The sequence below is a fragment of the Ranitomeya variabilis genome, chromosome 2, assembly GCF_051348905.1.
Source record: "Ranitomeya variabilis isolate aRanVar5 chromosome 2, aRanVar5.hap1, whole genome shotgun sequence".
In the NCBI taxonomy this organism is placed as follows: Eukaryota; Metazoa; Chordata; class Amphibia; order Anura; family Dendrobatidae; genus Ranitomeya; species Ranitomeya variabilis.
The window spans coordinates 952,392,363-952,419,260 of NC_135233.1; the positions used below are offsets into that span (position 1 = coordinate 952,392,363).

A 26,898-nucleotide genomic window follows, 5' to 3' on the forward strand; every position below is an offset into this window, starting at 1 on the left:
ATGGTGAGAACCTAAAAATATATATTTTATTTAGCGGCAATTCCATGATATGGGCAGTTTAACAAGTTCAAACTGGATGGGACCTGCTCACGCCATACAGCTCACCGTGCCACATCATGCCCGCACCTCTGTCACCGCCACAATGCCGGTAAGCCCACCGCCACCAGGAAAACCACCCAGCTCTGCTGCTCTCCTTCACTACTGCTGTGGCGTCACCTCAAATGTGGAAGGGACCCTGGCTGCTGCCACCTGAGGAAGTGACCGCACATCTGCCGCCGCCACAGCAACCTCCCCATGGACACCAGGCCATGGCGTCACCCACCTAAGCAGGATGGGACCCTGCTCAGGTGCACGCCGTTCCGCCCACCGCACCTCAGCATCACCTCACCTCTGCCACCACCATGCCTCCTGTGACCCTGCTCTGCCACCGCCAGCCCTCAGGTAAGAGATCTTAAATTCGGACAATAAGACGGACCCCATCTTATAAAAAATCTTTTTTTCTGCAATTTTCACCCCAAATTTGGGGTGCGTCTTATAGTCCGGTGCGTCTTATAGTCCGAAAAATACGGTAGTTGGGCACATGTTCAGTCCTTTGTTACTTCTTTTAATCAGTTCAGCGTTTGAAAGAAGTAGAAGGCTAATTTTTCAGGCAGCTTTCACTAGGAATTGTCTCTGTAGTAATAGTTTAAATTATAGAAAAAAGATAGCAGTGGGGTTTCTGCTGCACAAACTATAGCAAAACCGCCACTGAAGACATCTCGGGATTATGACTACCAGCGTCTTTCTAAAGGGGCCTCGTCTAGGAAAATCTTGATGGGTACATCAAGGTTAGGGGGTGAACATACCCTTAAAGTGACTTCCAGATCACACATAAACACGAGTGGGATTCGGAACGTCGGAATTTCCGTCATGTGAATGAGAAGAGGACTGGAACGGTGCTGGAAATAATGTAAAACTACATAATATATACATTTATGTAGGTTTCGGGAATAGAAAATTTGTGAGAGTGCCTCTTTAACCATATCCATATAAGGTGTTTTGGTATTTTGCTAGACTTTCCCCACTTAGTCTTTTTCTAATGGCATATATTTTACATAACAAATGTATTAGTGATATACAGTATATCTTGGGCTTTATTCACAATATAATACTTCTAAATTAATTAAAATCAATTGAGTAGAAAGTTATGATTTTCAATTACTGAAAAGTTTTCAACATAGTCTGCTATAATGTTTAATAGTGAATTAGATCTTAAGCAATCAATTGAAACTATATTGACCTGCATCTTTTTATTTAACAATCATGGTTTTTCACTTTCATTAACAGTCTAGACACAAAGCATCATTCTTCAATGCAATTATCTGGGCATACGTCCAGCCACATTCTGACTAGACGTGCTCGGCCTTGCTCAATTGAGCAAGCTACACATGTCTAGTCGGAATGTGGATGGAAGTATGCAAATCACATACAAAGCAATTTATGGCCCCACTGGGAGTTCATCTGAATCCTATTTTAAGGGGATTCAGGGGGGACCCTCAAATGTAAGAGTATGAATGGGGCCTAAGTGATTATCACTGTAATCATCTATTAACCCATTACTTGCCAAATTAAAATTTTTACAAGTACGGATTTTTCGGAAAAGGGCGTCCCAATATTCATTTAAAAATGACAATGACATGATTTCCTATTTTGAAAACATTCATTTTACAAACACAACACAAAAAAATTGGACCTAATTATAAAAATTACAAAGGTTAGTTGCTAGAAGCTAAAGATTAGGCGTACCAAAAAAAGGACATTGGTAGATAATGGGTTAACAGGTAAAATATCAGTCCTGCATTGACCGTACACAATATATACACCAGTGAGGTATTTGTCTTGTATAAAGTTACTAACAGGTGTCCTTTACTAAAAAGTTTAGACTATAGTCCCAACCTAAAAGAAAGTGTTTTAAACATAAGTTATTTCTTTCCTCTCCCATGTACAGCTCCCATGCACTTCTCACCTTCCTGAAAAACCTCAGCCCATCTTACCCAAACACACTGCACAAAAAAACTACAAACATTTCAAAAAACTACTTGCTTTTTATCTTGTTACTCCTACTGATTTCGGGGGACATATCCCCCAACCCCGGTCCCCCATCCCCCAACCTCAACTGCTACCCTATCTCATATCAAAACCATACTAACCTTATTAATATTACTTGCACTCCCTCACCTCTCCCTTTCAATTGTGCCCTTTGGAATCCACGGTCTGTATGTAACAAGCTCCCTTTCCTGCACAACTACTTTCTGAACAACTCTCTCAATCTGTTGGCCCTCACTGAAACCTGGATCCAAGACTCTGACACTGTCTCCCCTGCTGCCATTTCCCATGGTGGCTTACAATTCTCCCATTCCCCAAGACCCACTAACAGACCTGGTGGTGGAGTCGGCATACTCTTGTCCCCCCAATGCACGTTCCAGGTTATACCCCCAGTTTCTTCACTTTCATTCCCTTCTTTTGAGGTCCACACCATCAGGCTCTTCTGTCCCCTCTCCCTCAGAGTAGCGGTCATATACCGGCCCCCAGGCTCACCTACCCACTTCCTGGACGACTTCTCAGCCTGGCTGCCGCACTTCGTGTCCTCAGAATTACCAACCCGTATCCTGGGAGATTTCAACATTCCCATTAACAGCCCCACGTCCACATCTGCATCCCAGCTTCTATCACTAACCACTTCTCTCGGCCTCTCACAGCTCTCAACCTCTGAAACACACGCTTCCAGACACCAAGTGCAATGACTCCCATTCCTCCCTGCATCTCCCCTGGCTCACTCTCCACATTCGATCCCGTCACAGAAGAAGAAGTCTCCAAGCTCCTCTCCTCTTCTCGTCCGACTACATGCACCACCGACCCCATTCCCTCACACCTCCTCCAGTCTCTCTCTCCAGTCGTCACAACTCACCTAACTACAATCTTTAATCTCTCCCTCTCCTCTGGCATTTTCCCCTCCTCCTTCAAAACACTCTATCATTACTCCATTACTAAAAAAACCCACCCTTGACCCATCAGGCGCAAACAACTACAGACCGGTCTCCAATCTACCCTTCATCTCAAAACTCCTGGAGCGCCTAGTCTACTCCCGCCTTACCCGTTACCTCTCCACTCATTCCCTCCTAGACCCTTCACAGTCCGGGTTCCGCCCCCTACATTCAACAGAAACTGCACTCATCAAGGTGACCAATGACCTTCTGACAGCAAAATGTAACGGTGACCACTCTCTGCTCATTCTCCTCGATCTTTCTGCAGCTTTCGACACTGTTGACCACCCTCTCCTACTCTCTAGGCTCCAGTCACTAGGCATTAAGGACACTGCTCTCTCCTGGTTCTCTTCCTATCTTTCTGACCGCTCCTTCAGTGTTCTGTTCTCCGGCTCCACTTCATCTCCTCTTCCTCTCACTGTCGGGGTACCTCAGGGCTCAGTCCTTGGCCCCCTTCTCTTCTCCCTCTACACGGCCCCAATTGGACAGACCATCAGCAGATTTGGCTTTCAGTACCATCTTTACGCTGATGACACACAACTATACACGTCAGCCCCTGACCTTACCCCCGCTGTACTACAGAACGCCACTGACTGTCTGTCTGCAGTCTCTAACATCATGTCCGCTCTCTATCTGAAGCTCAACCTCTCCAAAACTGAACTTCTTCTGCTCCCGCCTTCTACTAACCTCCCTAAATATGACATTTCCCTCTCCGTGGGTGGCACCATAATAACACCTAGGCAGCAGGCACGCTGTCTGGGTGTCATGTTTGACTCCGATCTCTCCTTCACCTCCCACATACAATCTCTTGCCCGCTCGTGCCGCTTACACCTAAAGAACATCTCTAGAATCCGCCCTTTTCTCACCATGGAGACAACAAAAACTCTCACTGTCGCCCTAATCCACTCCCGCCTGGACTACTGCAACTCTCTTTTAATTGGCCTCCCCCTCACGCGACTTTCCCCTCTCCAGTCTATCCTTAATGCAGCAGCCAGGGTCGTCCATCTGGCTAATCGTTACTCGGACGTGTCCGCTCTTCGCCAGTCATTACACTGGCTGCCCATTCATTACAGGATACAATTCAAAGTACTTGTTCTCACCCACAAAGCTCTCCACAGTGCGGCACCCCCTTACATCTCCTCCCTCATTTCTGTCTATCGGCCTAGCCGACTGCTGCGCTCTGCAAACGACTTTCAACTAACCTCTGCAATAATCCGTACCTCCCACTCCCGACTCCAATACTTCTCCCGTGCTGCGCCAATCCTCTGGAATGCTCTACCCCAAGATATTAGGACCATCCACAACTTGCATAGTTTTAGGCGCTCACTCAAAACTCATTTGTTCAGAGCGGCCTATCACGTTCCCTAATCAGTCATTTTATGTTTGTGTGTGTGTGTGTGTAGCCCATTCACTATCTCATCTACCCCCCACCCCCTGAAGATGGCTGGACCATCATTGTAAATACATCATTGTAAATACACACCTGTACTTTGTATCTCCCCACCTCATTGTAGATTGTAAGCTCTCACGAGCAGGATCGTCTTATTTTGCTTTATTGCTGTATTGTTAACATTGTTACCTATGACTGTTGTTTGAAACTGTTAAACTGTAAAGCGCTGCGAAATATGTTGGCGCTATATAAATAAAGATTATTATTATTATTATTATTTCTATTTTTTGACATTAAAAGGAGTCTGCCAGGGGCAATCTAACGATATAAACTTAGCATAAATTCTTGTAGGGGTTTTAGCCTCTATAAAAATCACACTTTTAGTAATCAAATGATTGACTCCGTTTTGCAGTGACTGAAATTTAATCAAAAACACTAACTAGGGCGCTTGATGCACCCACAATGTGGTCAGAAGGCTCAGTGCACCATTCTGCCCGCTGGTGTTGCATGTGTCCGTCACTCACTGGTGATTGACAGTACTGGCTTGCCTCAGCTGTCTCTGCACTCAGTGCTCGCTCCAGGCAGCCGGCACTGTCGGTCACCAGTGAGGAACACAGGGGGCATGCAGTGGGCAGAATGGAGCACTGAGCCTCCTCTCACTCAGCATCCTAATAAGCATATTAGAATAAACTTCAGTTTAACCAAAGGTGCGCTTGTGATAGCGGCTGCATTCCCTCCAAGGCCATGTGCTTAGTTTATAGAGGCGGAATCCTTTGATCCTTCTTGCTGTATGTGACCGATGGACCCTTCACACTACTGTTCTGACCTCTCCTGTATTGATTGCTGTCCTCTGACCTCTGCACTGATCTGGAGCCATTGTCATCTCTTAATCCTGTTCACAATACACTATTGGCCTCTAGACAAAGCCTGTAATTCAAAAACAGGCAATTGTATTATTTGCTTTGACATCTGTAGTGACTGAAGCTTTTAGAAACTGACACATCGCTGACAGTTTTCTGTACATTGTCTCTCTATGTTATGATATTAGCTATTGACAGTTCTGGTTAAACAATATAATTATATCTCTTCAATTACATTATATACAGTTCATATCCAGTATTTCCGACCATATCTAGTGATAAAGCTGTGAATATACAGTGTTTAGCAATGTCTTGATGTCAGGTTCCTCTGCTGATGTCTGCCGTCTTTGCTTAGATGCCAGACATACATTTTGTCACTATACTGTGTATTCTAGGGATATGTCCATGGAGACCTCTGTATATATTATGTTCATTCAGAGCCGCCTGCCTGGACAAGCGCTTGAAGAGAACCAATCCCTCTTGGAACCATGTTCCTGGTCCCAGATATCAGCACACAAGGTCCAACTTTCTACATAGTGTGCATTAAGTAATATGGGCACCAATTTGTGAATTTTTTTTTTAAATGCTTTTAACCCCTTCATGACCAGAGGTATTTTTGTTTTTGTGTTTTCATTTTTTACTTCCCATCTTTCCAGAGCCATAACTTTTTTTTAATTTTCATTAAAAATGGCCATATGCAGACTTGTTTTTTGCGGGATAAGTTGTACTTTTGAACGACACCATTGGTTTTAACATATTATGTACTGGAAAACGGGAAAAAAAAATTCCAAGTGCGGTGAAATTGCAAAAAAAGTGCAATTCCGCAGTTTTTTTTTTTTTTACCATGTTCACTAAATGCTAAAACTGACCTGCCATTGTGATTTTCCAGGTCATTACAAGTTCATAGACACCAAACTTGTCTAGGGTCTTTTTTATTTAAGTGGTGAAAAAAAATCCAAACTTTGGTAAAAAAATAAAAATAAAAAATAAAAAATGATGCCATTTTTCAAAACTTGTAGAGTCTCCATTTTTGATGATCTTGGGCTGGATGAGGGTTTATTTTTTGTGTGCCGAGTTGACATTTTTATTCATACCATTATTGTGTACATACAATCTTTTGATCGCCCGTTATTGCATTTTATTGCAATGTAGCGACAACCAAAAAAACGTAATTATGAATTTTCAATTTTTTTCTCGTTTTCTGGTTAGCGATTGGGTTAATTCTTTTCTTACAGTGATAGATCGGGCGATTCTGAACGTGGTGATACCAAATATGTGTATGTTTGGGGTTTTTTTAATTGTTTTATTTTGAACGGGGTGAAAGGGGGGTGATTTGAACTTTTATATTTTTAAAATATTTTTTAAAACTTTAACTTTTTTTACTTTTTACTTGCTTCAATAGTCTCCATGGGAGACTAAAAGCTGCCATAACCCGATTGTCTCTGCTACATACAGGCGATGATCAGATCACCTGTATGTAGCAGAATTGCTCACTTGCTATGAGGCCCAGGGCCAACATCAAAGGGAGGGATTTCAACGTGGGTGTACTATAACTACCACCGTCAGAGAGGGGTTAATTGTATAGATTTTATAAGATTATAATCAAGGGTTTTATACAATGTACATACAGCCTCAGTAGCAATGCAGCTGTTTCTTCAAACATACTGTACAAATAAACAGGATACATCCATAGCTCTATATTCATCTATTTCACATCATTTCCCAGCCCTAATCCTTATGTGATGTAATGTAAGTGTATTAAAATACTTACCGGCTACATCTCTGCTTTCCAACACTATTCCTGCCCTCTTCTGGACCACAGAACCACTCTCCTGTCTTATTTGCCAAGTAAGTAAGTTACTTTGATGCAACAGTGCAATGTGGACACAGTGGTACTTCACCAACACTATTTATTTAACTAACACAAAAAGGAAAATCTATTTATAAATATATATATATATATATATATATATATATATATATATATATATATATATATATATATATATATATATATACAGGTATATATTACACACACACACGCAGACGCACTGTGTGGATGGTTACAGTTTAGATTTGGCCATGATTTTCTACTGGCACTGCTTACAGATTTTCTACTTACAGCTCAGGCCTTCTCCAGCATATGATTGCCCTTAGACTCCTCTGTGGTAATGGTTGCTATAGGCCCACCTAGCAGCCACATGACCCATCCTGGTACAGGTTCTGGCGCCAACTGCCTCTTTTCAGCTTGGCAAGACCTTTTATTACTAGTAACTATGACACAGGTGTTACCTGACCTGGTGCCATCTTTAAACTCTTCCTGTTGGAAAATAGGTTCCCACTACTAAGTTCCTACTACTGTAATTCTTCCTTTACTTTCACTTCCGCATTTGACCAGCAGATGGCGGTGTTCGCTTGCAGTTACTCAGCTAGGCATCAACTGTACTCATCTTCCCTCTTGTCCACTTTCTTACATAAGACTGAGTCTAAGTCCGGGTTCACACAACTGTAGATTCTCTCATCCCAAAGAATTGGGCTGATTATGCAAATAACACTCGGATCCAATCCTCTCACATGAGATAATCGTATCACACTGTGAGGAGCAGATGGAGTACAAAATTTCTCCATTCTGTCATGTCAGATATCATCCGAGTGCAGTCCTATGTTTCCAGCACACCCATAGACTTGAATGGGTCAGTGTCTTACAATTTCAAAGTTAAGCCGCAGCAAACTATGATTTTTTTCAGACAAATTTTGTCATGAAAAAAAAATCGGTCATCAGCGCCAATCCACTGAATGTAATTGGTCTTGGTACTATCAGTTAAAACATCAACTGATTTATACAATTGTGTGACCCTGGCCTAAGGGTATAAGTCAGCGAGGCACCATACACTTACAATGAGAAAAGATCTTCTGGTCCATACAACAACCCTGGTGTGAACTGACTGGTGTGATTTGGGTTCACGTGGTCCAGAATACTGGAGTGGTCACAGAAACCACAAACAATGGCAATCAATAAGTATTTTAATCAACCACATTACATGCATAATTAGAAAGGATTAAGAAAAAAATGCCAGGAGGGTTTTTTTAAAGGGAATCTGCCACCAGGTTTTTGCCACCTAATCTGAAAGCAGCATAATGTAGAGACGGCAACTCTAATTCCAGCTATGAATCACTAGGGCTACTTTCTGTAGTTTTGATAAGATCACTGTTTTATTGGCAGATAATCACTAGAGGACTAGTAAACCTTCTGCCAGGTAGTCCTCCATATTCATGAGCTCTATATAACTCTGCCCCACCAGTTATTGGCAGCTTTCTGTGTACACTGTGCAAAGGCACAAATCTGCCAATGAATAGTGTGGGCAGGGCTATACAAATACTGCTCGATCTGCAGCAGAAAAAACACTGATTTGATCAAAATGACAGAAAACATCTCAGTAAGTGATACATTGCTATAATCAGGGTCACTACCCCTGCATTATGCTGCTCTCAGGGTAGTGAAAACCTGGTGACAGATTCCCTTTAATGGTTAAGTATATATATAGCACCCATCCCACCCCCAAAACGCCAGGTATTAATGTGTGTTGTCACTCCAGTATTATAATATGCTACTCACTACAAGAGCAAAGGAAAAGTTAATTTCCAGACTCCTCTGGCACTAATGATCTCTATGATAAAGCAATTATTACACTGCTAAAAATAAAACATATTTCAGCTGAACCAGAAACAGTCTAATGTGTATGGTGCCCAATACATAGCCTTCGGTCTGACCTGCTCATGATTGGATGGGTAAGCCAACAAAACCTAATATCTCTTGGTAGTCTTAGTAACTACATTTCAATATTAGATTTACAGCACAAGAAAATTTGAGGAATATACGTAATGCATTATTTAACGCGTGTTTATATGAGACCATTGAATCCCATTAAGGTGACTTGCGATGAATCATTCATATTTCTATCCTTAATTTACTTTACTCAGCAAAATAAAGAAATATACATGAATAAATATGCACATACCTGACAGCAATGAACCGCGTGACCCATGCTCTTCACAAATAACAAGAGCTTGCACTGAGGATCTGCTTCATTTCATCCAGGTATGGTGAGTGAATGTTAGAGAAAGCCTTCACAGAGAACCTCCCCATCTCCTGTGCTATCCTTGCAGGCAGCCATGCAGCACTGTCAAGCCATGCGCCACCCCCAGAGCATCTGGCTGTTTACTACAAATAATGAGCGAGCACAAGGCTTTCAATTTGGCATTTCATTTGTAGTAAGGGGGAGGGAGCGCAATCTGCAAGAACATATGAAATATGAAAGAGGAAAAATGGACAAAAGGCGCTTTGGCGTGACGACAGAGCTCTAACATAGCAGTTAGGTAACAATGGTAATCCCAGGAGACATGAAAATACATCAGTGTGCTTTCTGGCTACTGAACTGGCTGCTAATGTGTTAACTACTAGGATGCCATTCAGCCAGTCCAGAGTATAGTGTATGTATTGAATGACTTGCTTGCAGCTAACTAGATCAGATGCATGTTTCTTGAAGTGCCGCTGACCAGTATGTGGTATATGCAGGCTTGGACTGTCCCACAGGAGAACAGGAGAATCCTCCGGTGGCCCCCTGTGCAATAGTGGCCACCACCCTCTTATATGAGCAGTACTTGGCACTATATGCATGAATCACTATGTACAGACAGAGGCGGCATCTTATTCATGTAACAATCTACCCAGTTCACTGTTATATATATTGGTGACTGAGGACAATGTCATATTTGCATGTAGCTGAAAAGTGGGGCCCTGGAGTTGGTTACTGGTGGGCCCTTGGCACCTCAGCCTGACACTGGGTAATATGAGCTTATAAGTAAGACAAGACTTGTATGTAAGGTCTTTGTAAGTGCAGATACTTATATTTTACGTGGAAAAGGACCCCTTCACAGCAGAATGAAAAAACTGAATCCCCTTATTATAAGGCCTCCTTTGTACGTATGTGTTGTATCGTTTTATTTTTTCACGTACCCGTTATAAACTATGGTTTGTGCACTTGTCTGTTTTTTTCAATTTAAGTCTAAAGATTCATGAAAAACAAGCACAGCAAACAGAGGGCATCCGTGTGCCATCCATGTGTTGTCCATGTTTAACAGTGCAAAGTATAGGAGAAGCTGAGCACGGTAATTTCTTTATCCATACCAGAAAAACACTGGTGACACAATGATGGTAAATATGGACACATGGATGCCCCACTGAAGACTCTGAAGTTCAGTATTTGGTCAGTATTTTCCCTCAGTATGTGTAAGCCATAACCAGGAGTGGAACAATCAGAGGAAAAGTATAATAGAAACATATGCTCCACTTCTGTATTTATCACCCACTCCTGGTTTTGGCTTACAAATACTGAGGTAAAATATTGTGGACGTGGCCTAAGACTGTATATACTGGGCTGTATTTGCCACTAGGCACTGAAGGGCAGGTGCTTTGGGCAGCAGAATTTAAGAGGCAGCACTGTAATAATTTTGCTTGCTTGTTTGTTTTTTTGTAGCGGCTGCCACACAGGTCAGGCAATTGTATATGAATCGACCGCACCAGAAAGCATAGAAGGTTTTTCTAGGTAGGGGCAGCTTATATGCACAGCTCCTCTTGTAGTTATCCCTGTAAATGTGAGCCGTGACCAAAGGACGTATTACACAACACAACCGATTAAAAAATCAGTAACCGTATTGATATGACATGTTGTGCTGCTGTCTGTAATGTCCGGGAAACATACATATTACATACTGGTATGCACACATCACACCTTACAATAGAGTCTACAGTGTGCACGAGTGTGCCAGTATGCACAGTATGTGATTTTAGTACACATGGTCACATGCCTACATGTCATGTACATAGTGAGTGTGCATAACTGAGCGTATGGCACGCCTCTATGTCTTGTACGTAGAGAGTATACATAACAGAGCGAATGGCACCCCTGTATGTCATGTACTTAGTGAGTATGCATAACTGAGTGTATGGCATGTCTGCATGTCATGTACGTAGTGAGTATGCATAATTGAGCGTATGGCACGCCTGTATGTCATGTACATAGTGAGTATGCATAACTGAGTGTATGGCACGCCTGTATGTCATGTACATAGTGAGTATACATAACAGAGCGTATGGCATGCCTGTATGTCATGTACGTAGTGAGTATGCTTAATTGAGCGTATGGCACGCCTGTAAGTCATGTATATAGTGAGTATACATAACAGAGCGTATGGCACGCCATTATGTCATGTACGTAGTGAGTATGCTTAATTGAGCGTATGGCACGCCTGTAAGTCATGTATATAGTGAGTATGCATAACAGAGCATATGGCACGCCATTATGTCATGTACGTAGTGAGTATGCATAATTGAGCGTATGGCACGCCTGTATGTCATGTATATAGTGAGTATGCATAACTGAGCGTATGGCACGCCTGTATGTCATGTACGTAGTGAGTATGCATAACTGAGTGTAAGGCACGCCTGTATGTCATGCACGTAGTGAGCATGCATAACTGAGTGTAAGGCATGCCTGTATGTCATGTACGTAGTGAGTATGCATAACTGAGCGTATGGCACACCTGTATGTCAAGAAAGGCCGGACTGGGCCCCTGGGCCATTAGGGGAGGCCGCCATGACAGGGGAACGTGCGACGAAAGGGAGCTTATTAGGACTGCTGGGGGTTACAGGGTTAAAGGAGTTGAGGGGAGTGGAGGAGTTTTTTGAATTCGAAGGGTGAAGGAGGGATCAGGGGCAGCGGGGGGAGACTTTATAAAAGGGGGTGGTCACGTTGGTGGGGCAACCATTTTGGGTACTCACCGGCCATAGAAGGAAGCTCTGTTGTACCCACGCACGATGGATGTTGAGGCCTTGCTGCAGCAGCTGCGGGACGCGGCAGGCACACAAAGAACGGATTGGCTGCAGGCTTCGGTTAACAGCCTGCTACAGGGGTCGGTAGCCGGAGCCTCCATCGCTCCCCCAGCAGGACGCCGGCCGCGGAGGTCCCATCCTCTGGCTCGCTTAAGCCCTGAGGCTACCCCCCGGGTCCGGCACCACATTAGGAGCCCCTCCAGGGACCCTCCAGCCGGGGCCGGCGGGCGCACTCCCCCTGCCCCTCGCCCGCAGGCTGGGAGGAATCCTTCCAACAGGCGGGACCCACAATAGGGGCCGGGTTCCCCCCCCCCCCCGCAGCACAGAGGCGACGGGATCCAGGACCAGGAGCGGCAGGTGCCAGCGTTCCGGCTGGCCCTGCTCAGCGTGGAGGAGCGCGAGGAGCCAGGGGGCGGGCCCCCATGCGGGGATGATCCAGCGGCCGGCATTCGGCCGGCCTGTCTTCAAGCGCGCCGGGAAGAGTGGCGCAGGACGGACAGCAAGGACGCGGTGCGGCGAGGGCGGCTCCGGTGAGAGGCGGGCAGCAGTTGGCTGCCTCGGTCAGCAGCGCTGTGGCGTCACCGCAGGGCCGGAGTCTCCGGCAAGATGGCGCCGCAGCAGGGAGCTCGGCGTCACGTGACCAAGGACTCCACCAAGATGGCGCCGCATCCTGGAGTTCTACATCTACAATCCAGGACCCAGGACCTCCCCAAGATGGCGGCGCCCTGTGGACAGCGGCGGCAGCTCCGAGGGGCCCTGCCAATATTGCCGGTTTGCCTGATTCTGGCGGTGGGCAGCTGGTGAGGCAGGTTGACCCGGGAGCTGTGGAGCCAGCGGCAGACAGATCCAGCATGGGATCAGCACACCTTCATCAGGATCCAGGACCTTCGGCTGCTGGGTTCACAGCACCTAGGCAGCCAGGTGAGAGCCAGCAGTTTTCTGTATTTAACCCATGCTTAGCTCCTAATGAGGTCAGGGAACGGGAGGCAGTTATGGGGGGTGCTAGCGGGGGGATGAGCTTAATATTACATGGCCTTAGAGACTTGGCGAGAATATGGTACGGGGGTCCTCTTGGGGTAGAGTCACCTACAGCGGCTTGGCTGGGGAGCGCAGAGAGGACAACAGGTATAGGTGTGCTGTCAGACACTGAGGTAGTTTCGCAGTGTGGGGGCCGGGTTACAGCAGGCTCAGCTGCGTCAGGGGGGGCGGTAGTGAAGCAGAAAGGGGGACCGGGTCAGCCGATTTGGGAAGTGGGACTCAGAATGCAGGGGCTAGCAAAGAAAAGGAAAACGAGGAGGTGGTGCGTTTGGACGATTCAACTAGGAGCGAAGTGTATGTATGCTTTGAGGGGCCGCTGGGGTCACATTTGAAGGAGGAGGTGAAAATAAAGATTTGAAAAGGGGATTATGTGGATATTTTTTCATTGTTACCGTTAGAGAGATTCAATCTTGATAGGTTACGAAGGGATGATTCAAAAAAGGATGATGAAGAAAAGAGGAGGTACCGTCTGATCCCTCGTTCTTTTTCAAATTGGTTGCAAGCTTTTGCTATATTAGCGAGCATAATAGGTGAAAAGGCACCGGAAAATTGTTCAGGTCTCTTTTGCTACATGGACGCAATTGGGGAAGCTTACAGGGTATATGGCGGGCAAGGCTGGCTGCGATATGACGAGCAGTTTAGGCAGCGTAAGGCAGTCCGCTCGAGCATACATTGGGACCATAAGGACATTGCTTTATGGATGAGGGTTATGGCGCCGGCTAGGGCAAATCAAGGAAGTCAGCCATTTCAAGGGGGCGCCGGGAGTCCAGGGCAGTCAGGACACTCGGTTGCAATGCAGAAGGGACTGTGTTTCTCCTTTAATGAGGGGACCTGTAGGTTTGGGAGCAAGTGTAAGTTCAAGCATGAGTGCTCAACTTGTGGGGGCACACATGGGGCAGCCAGATGTTTTAGAGGGGGAAAAGCAAGAGGGGGGGACGTTGCTGAAAAAAGGGGAGACGCCGGTGCGGCTGGACGCGATGGAGGCGTATCTAAATAGATACCCTGATGTAGCAGCAGCGTCACTTTTGAGGGAAGGTTTTGGTTATGGCTTCAAAATTCCGTTTATTGAGCAAGATGTTTGTTTGTCAAAAAATAATTTAAAGTCGGCATTGCAGTTTCCCAGTGTGGTTTCCGAGAAGTTGAAGAAAGAGGTTGATTTAGGTAGGATGGCAGGACCTTTTGCGGTGGCTCCGATCAGTAATCTGAGGGTGTCACCGCTCGGAGTGGTTCCAAAAAAGGAGCCTAACAAGTTTAGGCTTATTCATCATTTGTCATTTCCGAAAGGTCTGTCAGTGAACGATGGGATTGATCCTCAATTGTGTGCGGTTTCTTACATGTCGTTCGACGCAGCAATGAATTTGGTACGGCTATGTGGTAGGGGGGCTTTGATGGCGAAGACAGATATTGAGGCGGCGTTCCGCCTGTTACCAGTGCATCCTGAGAGTATGCACTTGTTAGGGTGTTTTTGGGATGGAGGTTTTTTCATTGATCGGTGTCTTCCCATGGGCTGCTCGCTATCATGTGCCTATTTTGAGGCGTTTAATACATTCTTGGAATGGGTCGTTAAGGATGTATCTGGCTTGAGTTATTGTTTACATTACCTCGATGATTTTATGTTCGTGGGCCCACCACAGTCTGCAGTTTGCTCGATTCTACTACACACGATGGAGAGGGTAGCGCGGGGTTTCGGAGTTCCGTTGGCGGCGGAGAAGACTGTCGGGCCAATGACGACACTGAGTTTTCTAGGCATAGAAATTGACACCATAGCGATGGAATGCAGATTGTCTGAGGACAAGCTTGTCGCTTTTCGGGAGGAGGTTCAAAAAGCGTGTACACGGCGTAAGATAACGCTGCACGATTTACAATCTTTGCTGGGCAAGCTGAACTTTGCTTGCAGGATTATGCCGATGGGTCGTCCATTTTGTCGGCGATTGTCTTTGGCAATGGTGGGAGTGAAGTCTCCCCTGCACTTCATCAGATTGACGAAAGATTTGAAGCAGGATTTGAAGGTGTGGGCCCTTTTCTTGGAGGAATATAATGGCAAATCCACTTGGATTCAGACAGTTGAGAATGCGGTGGACTTAGGTTTTTGCATCAACGTGAGCGAATTGCGTGGTTTCGATTTGCAATATTGCAGTCAGAGTGTAGTGGCGGAGTGGCCACCCAGGTGGCGTGAGCAGGGCTTGTTGCAAAACCGGGTTTTGCTTCAGTTATTTCCTCGAGTAGTGGCATTGTCAGTTTGGGGCGTTATGGTGATGAACAAGAAAATCCGTTTTTCTTGCGAGCATGTGGGCGTTGTGGAAGTCATTAATAGGTTATCTGCGGCATCTCCGGAAGTGATCAGGGTACTGCAGCATCTGGTTTTCTTGGGCCTCAAGTTTAATTTGTGGATTGTGGCAGATTGTAAGGCAACTATGCCTACTAATGCTGATAATGTATTTTTCCATTCACAGTGGCATCGGTCTCAAGGGCCGAGACCTTGCTTGGATTCAGCGGGCCGGGATTGTCCAGACGACCGGTTTCCTTCGAAGTGCTGTTATAGAAAACCGGCTAGAATATTGAAAGGATATATTAAGTTGAAAAACCAGAAAAAACGTACTATCCTTAAAACGATATTTTATTATTAAATTGTCTAAAATCCCAATAGATAAAACTCAAATGTATGCAATCAACATCAGCCAACTGGGTTGGGTAAGCTAGAAAAATAGGGAGAAAATAGCAGATATGCCTGACACAGTCCCTGTAGGTGGCCCTAAAGTGTCTTAAACCTACCTACCAGCGGAGGTTGGCACCCTAGATTTCGATATGGCGCCCCCGCTCACCGTCGACTGTCCCTCCTTACCCTAGTAGGGTCCTACTTGCTACCCACACCCAGGTACCCACAGACATACACACACAAATTGACCAATAGGTCACACTAACCAAAAAACGTGAAAAAGTGAAAAAAGAAAAAAGTGAACGAAAAATTCTAAAAACACTGCAGACATTGCTGCATAAATGCACTAAATAGCATGTACCCCACAGTTACCTCAAAAAGATTTTTTTGAAAAAATAGATAGTGCAGAGCTATGGGGTACAGCCGGGCACAGTTGGAGTGTGCTCAGTAAAATATTCGGAGGTCATAAGTAGTGAAACCTCTAATAGATGTAACAATAGGTCACTGTCTTTGTTAGTGGTTGATGACCTAAAAATCTTAGACAGACCAATAAAGCTAATGTACAGAGTGGATCCCTAAGCAAGATAGCACCCCTCCGAAAAGGTTAGCAGATATATGAGTACACTCAATGGATGTAAATATGTTGTTGGGTGATATAGATATTACACCCTAAATTGTCCAAAAATAAACAGAACAAAATATTCAACAAAAACCAAAAAACAAAATAAACCCAAATGAAAAGATTATCTGCCTTATAGGGTATCACATGTAGTATTTCTCATTTAGTTTAAGGGCTAATGCACATCAGTATACAGAAACGACTGAGAACCATCCCTATATTAGATGATCTGGTAAACTTTTATTGTTATGAGTAGCATAATAGTCTGCACTCTAGATGCCATCCGAGTTCCGCATCTTATACCATAGAAAAAATCAGCAAAATATTGAACAAAATCAGAAAAAAAGAAAAAAACACAAAACAAATTTGGTATCACATATAGTGTCTCTCAATTGCGTTAGATTAGTGCATCTACAAGCCCAAAAAAATATAAGGCCAATCCCATTATAGGATATCACATATAGTATTTCTCATTTGGTTTAAGGGCTAATGCACGTCAGAGTACAGAAACAGCTGAGAGCCATCCCTCATTACCCTCTCTATAATGGATAATCTGATACACTTTTGTTGCTGTCAGTAACACATTAGTCTGCACTCTAGATGCCATACGAGTTCCGCATCTCATACCAAAGAAAAAATTAGCAAAATATTAAACAGAATCAGAAAAAAGAAAGAAACACAAAATAACTTGGTATCACATAAAGTGTCTCTCAATAGCGTTAGATTAGTGCCTTATAGGGTATCACATATAGTATTTCTCATTTAGTTTAAGGGCTAATGCACATCAGTATACAAAAACGACTGAGAACTATCCCTCATTACTCTCTCTATATTAGATGATCTGGTACACTTTTATTGTTATGAGTAGCATATTAGTCTGCACTCTAGATGCCATCCGAGTTCCGCATCTTATACCATAGAAAAAATCAGCAAAATATTAAACAAAATCAGAAAAAAGAAAGAAACACAAAACAAATTGGTATCACATATAGTGTCTCTCAATTGCGTTAGGTTAGTGCATCTACACTAGGTTAGTACAGTGTACTATCTGGTACACTATTGTTGGCGTTTCGCCCCTTCCCAGTTTAGGGGCTCATCAGGGGATAAATTCGTAATCCACTTGTGTAGCCATAGCTGCTAGACTTCTGAAGCCATTGTTGCTATACCCGAATTTATCCCCTGATGAGCCCCTAAACTGGGAAGGGGCGAAACGCGTAGGGATGGCGAGATGGGACTGAACATGTCACCTACTCAGATAAGTTTTTTTGTCAAGACAGACCAAGTACAGCACTTGCCTATAGGACAGCAATGAGGGATTGGCCTCAGATATTTTGGGCTTGTAGTTGCACTAATCTAACGCTACTGAGAGACACTTTATGTGATACCAATTTATTTTGTGTTTCTTTCTTTTTTCTGATTTTGTTATATTTTGGTAAAATTTTTCCTTTGGTATGAGATGCGGAACTCGTATGGCATCTAGAGTGCAGACTAATGTGTTACTGACACCAACAAAAGTGTACCAGATTATCCATTATAGAGAGGGTAAAGAGGGATGGCTCTCAGTTGTTTCTGTACTCTGATGTGCATTAGCCCTTAAACTAAATGAGAAATACTATATGTGATATCCTATAAGGGATTGGCCTTAGATATTTTGGGCCTGTAGATGCACTAACCTAACGCAATTGAGAGACACTATATGTGATACCAATTTGTTTTGTGTTTCTTTCTTTTTTCTGATTTTGTTTAATATTTTGCTGATTTTTTCTATGGTATAAGATGCGGAACTCGGATGGCATCTAGAGTGCAGACTAATATGCTACTCATAACAATAAAAGTGTACCAGATCATCTAATATAGAGAGAGTAATGAGGGATAGTTCTCAGTCGTTTTTGTATACTGATGTGCATTAGCCCTTAAACTAAATGAGAAATACTATATGTGATACCCTATAAGGCACTAATCTAACGCTATTGAGAGACACTTTATGTGATACCAAGTTATTTTGTGTTTCTTTCTTTTTTCTGATTCTGTTTAATATTTTGCTAATTTTTTCTTTGGTATGAGATGCGGAACTCGTATGGCATCTAGAGTGCAGACTAATGTGTTACTGACAGCAACAAAAGTGTATCAGATTATCCATTATAGAGAGGGTAATGAGGGATGGCTCTCAGCTGTTTCTGTACTCTGACGTGCATTAGCCCTTAAACCAAATGAGAAATACTATATGTGATATCCTATAATGGGATTGGCCTTATATTTTTTTGGGCTTGTAGATGCACTAATCTAACGCAATTGAGAGACACTATATGTGATACCAATTTGTTTTGTGTTTTTTTTCTTTTTTTCTGATTTTGTTCAATATTTTGCTGATTTTTTCTATGGTATAAGATGCGGAACTCGGATGGCATCTAGAGTGCAGACTATTATGCTACTCATAACAATAAAAGTTTACCAGATCATCTAATATAGGGATGGTTCTCAGTCGTTTCTGTATACTGATGTGCATTAGCCCTTAAACTAAATGAGAAATACTACATGTGATACCCTATAAGGCAGATAATCTTTTCATTTGGGTTTATTTTGTTTTTTGGTTTTTGTTGAATATTTTGTTCTGTTTATTTTTGGACAATTTAGGGTGTAATATCTATATCACCCAACAACATATTTACATCCATTGAGTGTACTCATATATCTGCTAACCTTTTCGGAGGGGTGCTATCTTGCTTAGGGATCCACTCTGTACATTAGCTTTATTGGTCTGTCTAAGATTTTTAGGTCATCAACCACTAACAAAGACAGTGACCTATTGTTACATCTATTAGAGGTTTCACTACTTATGACCTCCGAATATTTTACTGAGCACACTCCAACTGTGCCCGGCTGTACCCCATAGCTCTGCACTATCTATTTTTTCAAAAAAATCTTTTTGAGGTAACTGTGGGGTACATGCTATTTAGTGCATTTATGCAGCAATGTCTGCAGTGTTTTTAGAATTTTTCGTTCACTTTTTTCTTTTTTCACTTTTTCACGTTTTTTGGTTAGTGTGACCTATTGGTCAATTTGTGTGTGTATGTCTGTGGGTACCTGGGTGTGGGTAGCAAGTAGGACCCTACTAGGGTAAGGAGGGACAGTCGACGGTGAGCGGGGGCGCCATATCGAAATCTAGGGTGCCAACCTCCGCTGGTAGGTAGGTTTAAGACACTTTAGGGCCACCTACAGGGACTGTGTCAGGCATATCTGCTATTTTCTCCCTATTTTTCTAGCTTACCCAACCCAGTTGGCTGATATTGGTCCTTCGAAGTGCTGTTAACAATTGGTAGGCACCTGAGGTTTGTTTGTTTTTCGGATTGGGAAGTGACGTTGTTCCAAGCGGCTTTTTCGTTAGCGTTTTTCGGGGCATTTCGTTTGGGGGAGGTGGTTAGTCCTTCCAGATACAGAGGAGGGGGTTTGAGGAGGGAAGACGTGGATGTTACGTCCGATAGGGTGGTGGTGTTTATTCGGTCATCAAAAACGGACGTTACCGGTAAAGGTTGTAAAATAGTGTTATTCGAGGTTCCGAATTGTCCGTTGTGCCCGGTAATCTGTGTGAATAACTTAATGAGTAGAGAGGGTATTTTATCTGACCCACTGTTGGTTCATGCGGATGGTTCTTTCTTATCTCGTTTTCAGTTTGTTTCGATATTTCGGAAGTGTTTGGAGATGGGGGGAATTTCACCGTCAAAATACAGCGGGCATTCATTTCGTATAGGGGCTGCGACGGAGGCGGCCAGGAGAGGTTTGGGGGATGAGGTGGTTAAACGAATCGGGCGGTGGGAATCGGAGAGATTCCGGTCTTATGTTCGCCCGGGTTTAGTCTAACTTCTTGGTTTCAGTGTTTGGGGGTCTTCTTGTATTGAATTTGATAGATGTTCTCGTTTATTCTCTTACAGAACACGGCAAAAGGTTGGTTTGGATTATGGGACACTCATTCGTGTTCTGGGCGGCGGAGAGGGCAGCGGTTCGTCCTGATGGTCGGCAGTTGGGTTTTTCACGTGACGTGGCAACCCTAAGGTGGATCGGAAAAAGGGGGATGACGTGGAGCCAATTTTTGCCTGAGTTTCATCGTTTTGTGCGCTGGGATCAGCTCCCGCAAATTTTGGTTATTCACTTGGGGGGTAATGACTTGGGGAAGAGGCCGTGTAGAGAACTTATAAAGGACATTAAGTTCGATATGTTAAGGTTGTGGGCAATGTTTCCTAAGGTTTTGGTGGTGTGGTCGGACATCGTCCCGCGGAAGGTTTGGCGGGGCGCTAGTTTACTGGAAGGGATCAACAAGGCAAGGATTAAGGTGAACAAAGCTGTTTCGCGTTTCTTGGCAAGGAATGGAGCGGTAGTGGTGCGGCACGTCAACTTGGAGTCTGGTATGGGAGGTTACTGGAGGTTGGATGGGGTGCATCGGAATGCAGTTGGTACCGATATGTGGTGTTTGGCGATCCAGGAGGGTATCAAAACAGCTTTGAAAGTGTGGAGGGACATAAATGTCTAAGGTTTTAGGGCATTTATGTTTGTGGCAGGGGGTGGTGATCCTCGAAGTTGGTGGAAGTGGAAAATGGCGGATTGATGGGGGGGGATCTCAATAGGTCCTGGACTCCCCGGGGTGATTTTAAAATGGTCAGAGGGGCACAGATAATCCCATGGAAGGGATTATTAGGTGAACCAAAACAGGTGTGCGGGTTTGGCCTGGCGGGTGGAGTTTGCCTCCGAGCTGGTGCATAGCGGCTGGGGGTAAGGCGGATATAAGGCCAAAATAGGCGGGACGTTTGGCGGGAAAATGTTTGACATATGTTTCGGGCTTCGAGGGTCACCCACTTCCAGGGTTTATTGTTCCATTATTTTGTATGTTTAAATGTTAATAAACGGCTGCTGTGGCCAATTAATCCAACCTAATTGTCTGTGTTTTTAATAGGGTTATTCTGTTACGACAGATGAAGGGGGTGGCGGCTGTTTATCTCGGGGGTAATATGAGGTGAGGTGAAGGGTTTTATATTAGAAGCTCACAGGAGTCACGGATACCCGTTGTCAAGAAAGGCCGGACTGGGCCCCTGGGCCATTAGGGGAGGCCGCCATGACAGGGGAACGTGCGACGAAAGGGAGCTTATTAGGACTGCTGGGGGTTACAGGGTTAAAGGAGTTGAGGGGAGTGGAGGAGTTTTTTGAATTCGAAGGGTGAAGGAGGGATCAGGGGCAGGGGGGGGAGACTTTATAAAAGGGGGTGGTCACGTTGGTGGGGCAACCATTTTGGGTACTCACCGGCCATAGAAGGAAGCTCCCACCCACCCTCCCTTTATTGTCCATGGTTTAAAGTTTGTTGAATCGGGAGTTGGTAATTATGGGTTAGGGCTAGGTTTCTAGTTTTATGAAGGTAGTTAGTTACGGCTAAATATGATAAATGATCTGTCGCGGCAGCGTGGCAGGGGGTGGTGATCCTCGAAGTTGGTGGAAGTGGAAAATGGCGGATTGATGGGGGGGGATCTCAATAGGTCCTGGACTCCCCGGGGTGATTTTAAAATGGTCAGAGGGGCACAGATAATCCCATGGAAGGGATTATTAGGTGAACCAAAACAGGTGTGCGAGTTTGGCCTGGCGGGTGGAGTTTGCCTCCGAGCTGGTGCATAGCGGCTGGGGGTAAGGCGGATATAAGGCCAAAATAGGCAGGACGTTTGGCGGGAAAATGTTTGACATATGTTTCGGGCTTCGAGGGTCACCCACTTCCGGGGTTTATTGTTCCATTATTTTGTATGTTTAAATGTTAATAAACGGCTGCTGTGGCCAATTAATCCAACCTAATTGTCTGTGTTTTTAATAGGGTTATTCTGTTACGACAGATGAAGGGGGTGGCGGCTGTTTATCTCGGGGGTAATATGAGGTGAGGTGAAGGGTTTTATATTAGAAGCTCACAGGAGTCACGGATACCCGTTGTCATGTACGTAGTGAGTATGCATAATTGAGCGTATGGCACGCCTGTATGTCATGTATATAGTGAGTATGCATAACTGAGCGTATGGCACACCTGCATGTCATGTACGTAGTGAGTATGCATAACTGAGTGTAAGGCATGCCTGTATGTCATGTACGTAGTGAGTATGCATAATTGAGCGTATGGCACGCCTGTATGTCATGTACGTAGTGAGTATGCATAACTGAGTGCATGGCACGCCTGTATGTCATGTACGTAGTGAGTATGCATAACTGAGTGCATGGCACGCCTGTATGTCATGTACGTAGTGAGTATGCATAACTGAGTGTAAGGCATGCCTGTATGTCATGTACGTAGTGAGTATGCATAATTGAGCGTTTGGCACGCCTGTATGTCATGTATATAGTGAGTATGCATAACTGAGTGTATGGCACGCCTGTATGTCATGTACGTAGTGAGTATGCATAACTGAGTGCATGGCACGCCTGTATGTCATGTACGTAGTGAGTATGCATAACTGAGTATAAGGCATGCCTGTATGTCATGTACGTAGTGAGTATGCATAACTGAGTGTAAGGCATGCCTGTATGTCATGTACGTAGTGAGTATGCATAATTGAGCGTATGGCACGCCTGTATGTCATGTATATAGTGAGTATGCATAACTGAGTGCATGGCACGCCTGTATGTCATGTACGTAGTGAGTATGCATAACTGAGCGTATGGCACGCCTGCATGTCATGTACGTAGTGAGTATGCATAACTGAGTGCATGGCACGCCTGCATGTCATGTACGTAGTGAGTATGCATAACTGAGTGCATGGCACGCCTGTATGTCATGTACGTAGTGAGTATGCATAACTGAGTGCATGGCACGCCTGTATGTCATGTACGTAGTGAGTATGCATAACTGAGTGCATGGCACGCCTGTATGTCATGTACGTAGTGAGTATGCATAACTGAGTATAAGGCATGCCTGTATGTCATGTACGTAGTGAGTATGCATAATTGAGCGTATGGCACGCCTGTATGTCATGTACGTAGTGAGTATGCATAACTGAGTGTAAGGCACGCCTGTATGTCATGTACGTAGAGAGTATACATAACAGAGCGAATGGCACGTCTGCATGTCATGTATGTAGTGAGTATGCTTACCTGAGTGTATGGCACGCCTGTATGTCATGTACATAGTGAGTATGCATAACTGAGTATAAGGCATGCCTGTATGTCATGTACATAGTGAGTATACATAACAGAGCGAATGGCACGACTGTATGTCATGTATGTAGTGAGTATGCTTACCTGAGTGTATGGCACGCCTGTATGTCATGTACATAGTGAGTATGTATAAATGAGCGTATAGAAGTACAAAATCTGGAGAGCAAGAAAAAATGCAAATAGGGGCTTAACTGGTCAAAAACATGGTGTGCACCTGGGAGTGGTACACTCACCCTGTTTTGTTGCAACTAATCAACATGTGAAAAGCATGGATCAGCTGCTGCAGGACGCGGGACCAAAGACCGAGGATAATGGTGAAACCGGTTGTATTGTATCCAAATCTACGCTGCTGATACAGATGGATGGCAGACAATATTCTTCAAAGCTTTATTTCAAAACAGGTTAATAGTCAAGGCGTTTTGAGGTCATGCAGGACCTCTTCCTCAGGACAAAACCTTACAAAACTTACATAACTGAAATAATTAGGTTAAGAGCTCTCATTTCTTTGGGGTTTTTCTAAAAGGACAAAGTAATAAAAGCGACAGTGGTCCTACAAGGAATGTTCTCTGTATAATTTGAAATTCAACAAAGGTAAAAAAAACTCTGAAAGGAAAGTCAGCCATCATATGGGAAGGGATTATCATGCAACAGTTGGTCTCTAATTGCACCAGACATTTGGCTTCCTGAGATTTATTTACCAGTGAGGAGTATGACATTGAAAAAGGCCATAAAAACAATAAAGACTCTTTCTGGCAATTCACTAATTGAGCTAATTTAACTAATTTAACACTGTACCAACCCCTTTTTTTCTTTAAACTAATTGAGCTGTAATGTAGGATTCTGCAGCCTCTGTCTCGCCTCCATTTCATTAAGGTTTTTGAACAGGATTTGTAGTTGCATATTTCTTACAACCTCTCTTATATGTAAAAATGCTCAGGTTAGCCATTCATTTGCAATTATTGCTCCAAAGGGTGGCCTACAGATAAAGAGCATTGCAGATACAAGGTCATTATTTTATCTAATATATAATTGCCTAGAATACTACTTCCTGCAATTTGTGCCAACTTCCGTGGCTTTGTCCGGAGCTAATGTCCGGAGCTAATGTCCGGAGCTAATGTCCGGAGATAAGTGACGTCACCAGTGTCCTACACCCAGGCAGAGCACAGGGGCCCCAGGCAGCATATGGGGCCCCAGGCAGAGCACAGTGGCCCCAGGCAGAGCACAGGGGCCCCAGGCAGCATATGGGGCCCCAGGCAGAGCACAGTGGTCCCAGGCAGAGCACAGGGGCCCCAGGCAGCCTATGGGGCCCCAGGCAGAGCACAGTGGCCCCAGGCAGAGCACAGGGGCCCCAGGCAGCATATGGGGCCCCAGGCAGAGCACAGTGGCCCCAGGAAGAGCACAGGGGCCCCAGGCAGAACATGGGGCCCCAGGCAGAGCACAGGGGCCCCAGGCAGAGCACAGGGGCCCCAGGCAGCATATGGGGCCCCAGGCAGAGCACAGGGGCCCCAGGCAGCATATGGGGCCCCAGGCAGAGCACAGGGGCCCCAGGCAGCATATGGGGCCCCAGGCAGAGCACAGTGGCCCCAGGCAGAGCACAGGGGCCCCAGGCAGAACATGGGGCCCCAGGCAGAGCACAGGGGCCCCAGGCAGAGCACAGGGGCCCCAGGCAGCATATGGGGCCCCAGGCAGAGCACAGGGGCCCCAGGCAGCATATGGGGCCCCAGGCAGAGCACAGTGGCCCCAGGCAGCATATGGGGCCCCAGGCAGAGCACAGTGGCCCCAGGCAGAGCACAGGGGCCCCAGGCAGCATATGGGGCCCCAGGCAGAGCACAGTGGTCCCAGGCAGAGCACAGGGGCCCCAGGCAGCTTATGGGGCCCCAGGCAGAGCACAGTGGCCCCAGGCAGAACATGGGGCCCCAGGCAGAGCACAGTGGCCCCAGGCAGAGCACAGGGGCCCCAGGAAGAACATGGGGCCCCAGGCAGAGCACAGGGGCCCCAGGCAGAGCACAGGGGCCCCAGGCAGCATATGGGGCCCCAGGCAGAGCACAGGGGCCCCAGGCAGCATATGGGGCCCCAGGCAGAGCACAGTGGCCCCAGGCAGAGCACAGGGGCCCCAGGCAGCATATGGGGCCCCAGGCAGAGCACAGTGGTCCCAGGCAGAGCACAGGGGCCCCAGGCAGTCTATGGGGCCCCAGGCAGAGCACAGTGGCCCCAGGCAGAGCACAGGGGCCACAGGCAGAGCACAAGGGGCCCCAGGCAGAGCACAGGGGCCCCAGGCAGCATATGGGGCCCCAGGCAGAGCACAGTGGTCCCAGGTAGAGCACAGGGGCCCCAGGCAGCCTATGGGGCCCCAGGCAGAGCACAGGGGCCCCAGGCAGCATATGGGGCCCCAGGCAGAGCACAGGGGCCCCAGGCAGCATATGGGGCCCCAGGCAGAGCACAGTAGCCCCAGGCAGAGCACAGGGGCCCCAGGCAGAACATGGGGCCCCAGGCAGAGCACAGGGGCCCCAGGCAGAGCACAGGGGCCCCAGGCAGCATATGGGGCCCCAGGCAGAGCACAGCAATATTTTGGACCACTGTGCGGTGTTTCAGACCCCCTGTGTGATGTCTGGGGCCCTGTTCTTAAGTATATTAAAGATTAAAGTAACGTATATTAAAGTATATTATAGATCAAATTTGACACGTTTATGAGCACCATTGAGTGATATACTCAAGAATGACATAATTTTTCAACATTTTATGGTTTCAAACTGTAAACACTCAGAGTTTTTTTTACTTCAACCAGAAAACCTTAACGGTTCATAAAAAACTTGACTGTTCAGGATATGATAAAAGTCATAGTATTCTGAATCTTTAACTTATAAAGATACCTTTACATGGGGTGATTATTGGTTCCAGAGAGGCTTTCGGCCGATAATCGTACACATGGCTGGTGACAGGACAATACAATATAAACGTTCAAAGGTAAACACTGATAACATTAAAATCTAATATATAATTGCCTAGAATACTACTTCCGGCAATTTGTGCCAACTTCCGTGGCTTTGTCCGGAGATAATGTCCGGAGATAAGTGACGTCACCAGCGTCCTACACCCGCTCAGGGTGGACAAAGATATATGCCTTCGTGGTGCGCGGCACTTTTCTGATTGGTTGCCGCCTGCCGCGAGCGACCGATCAGAAATGTGCCGTACTGTCAAGAATTCTCAAGAGCTGGTGAGTGCAGCCATTTTTTGTTCTTTCTTACTA

At 45.4% G+C, this 26,898-nt stretch overlaps 1 protein-coding gene across 3 annotated transcripts in view; it reads right to left on the reverse strand.

Annotated features, from left to right (window-relative positions):
- NYAP2 (neuronal tyrosine-phosphorylated phosphoinositide-3-kinase adaptor 2) overlaps nucleotides 1-26,898 on the reverse strand; it is a 286,407-nt gene that overhangs the window by 208,738 nt on the left and 50,771 nt on the right. The window contains exon 1 of one of the 3 annotated variants that reach the window (XM_077290782.1): nucleotides 9,293-9,437. The exons of the other annotated variants lie outside the window; for them this stretch is intronic. The gene's annotated coding sequence lies outside the window, so the exon portion shown is untranslated. Of the gene's footprint in view, nucleotides 1-9,292; nucleotides 9,438-26,898 lie in introns of those variants that run through there. 3 annotated transcript variants of the gene reach the window in all.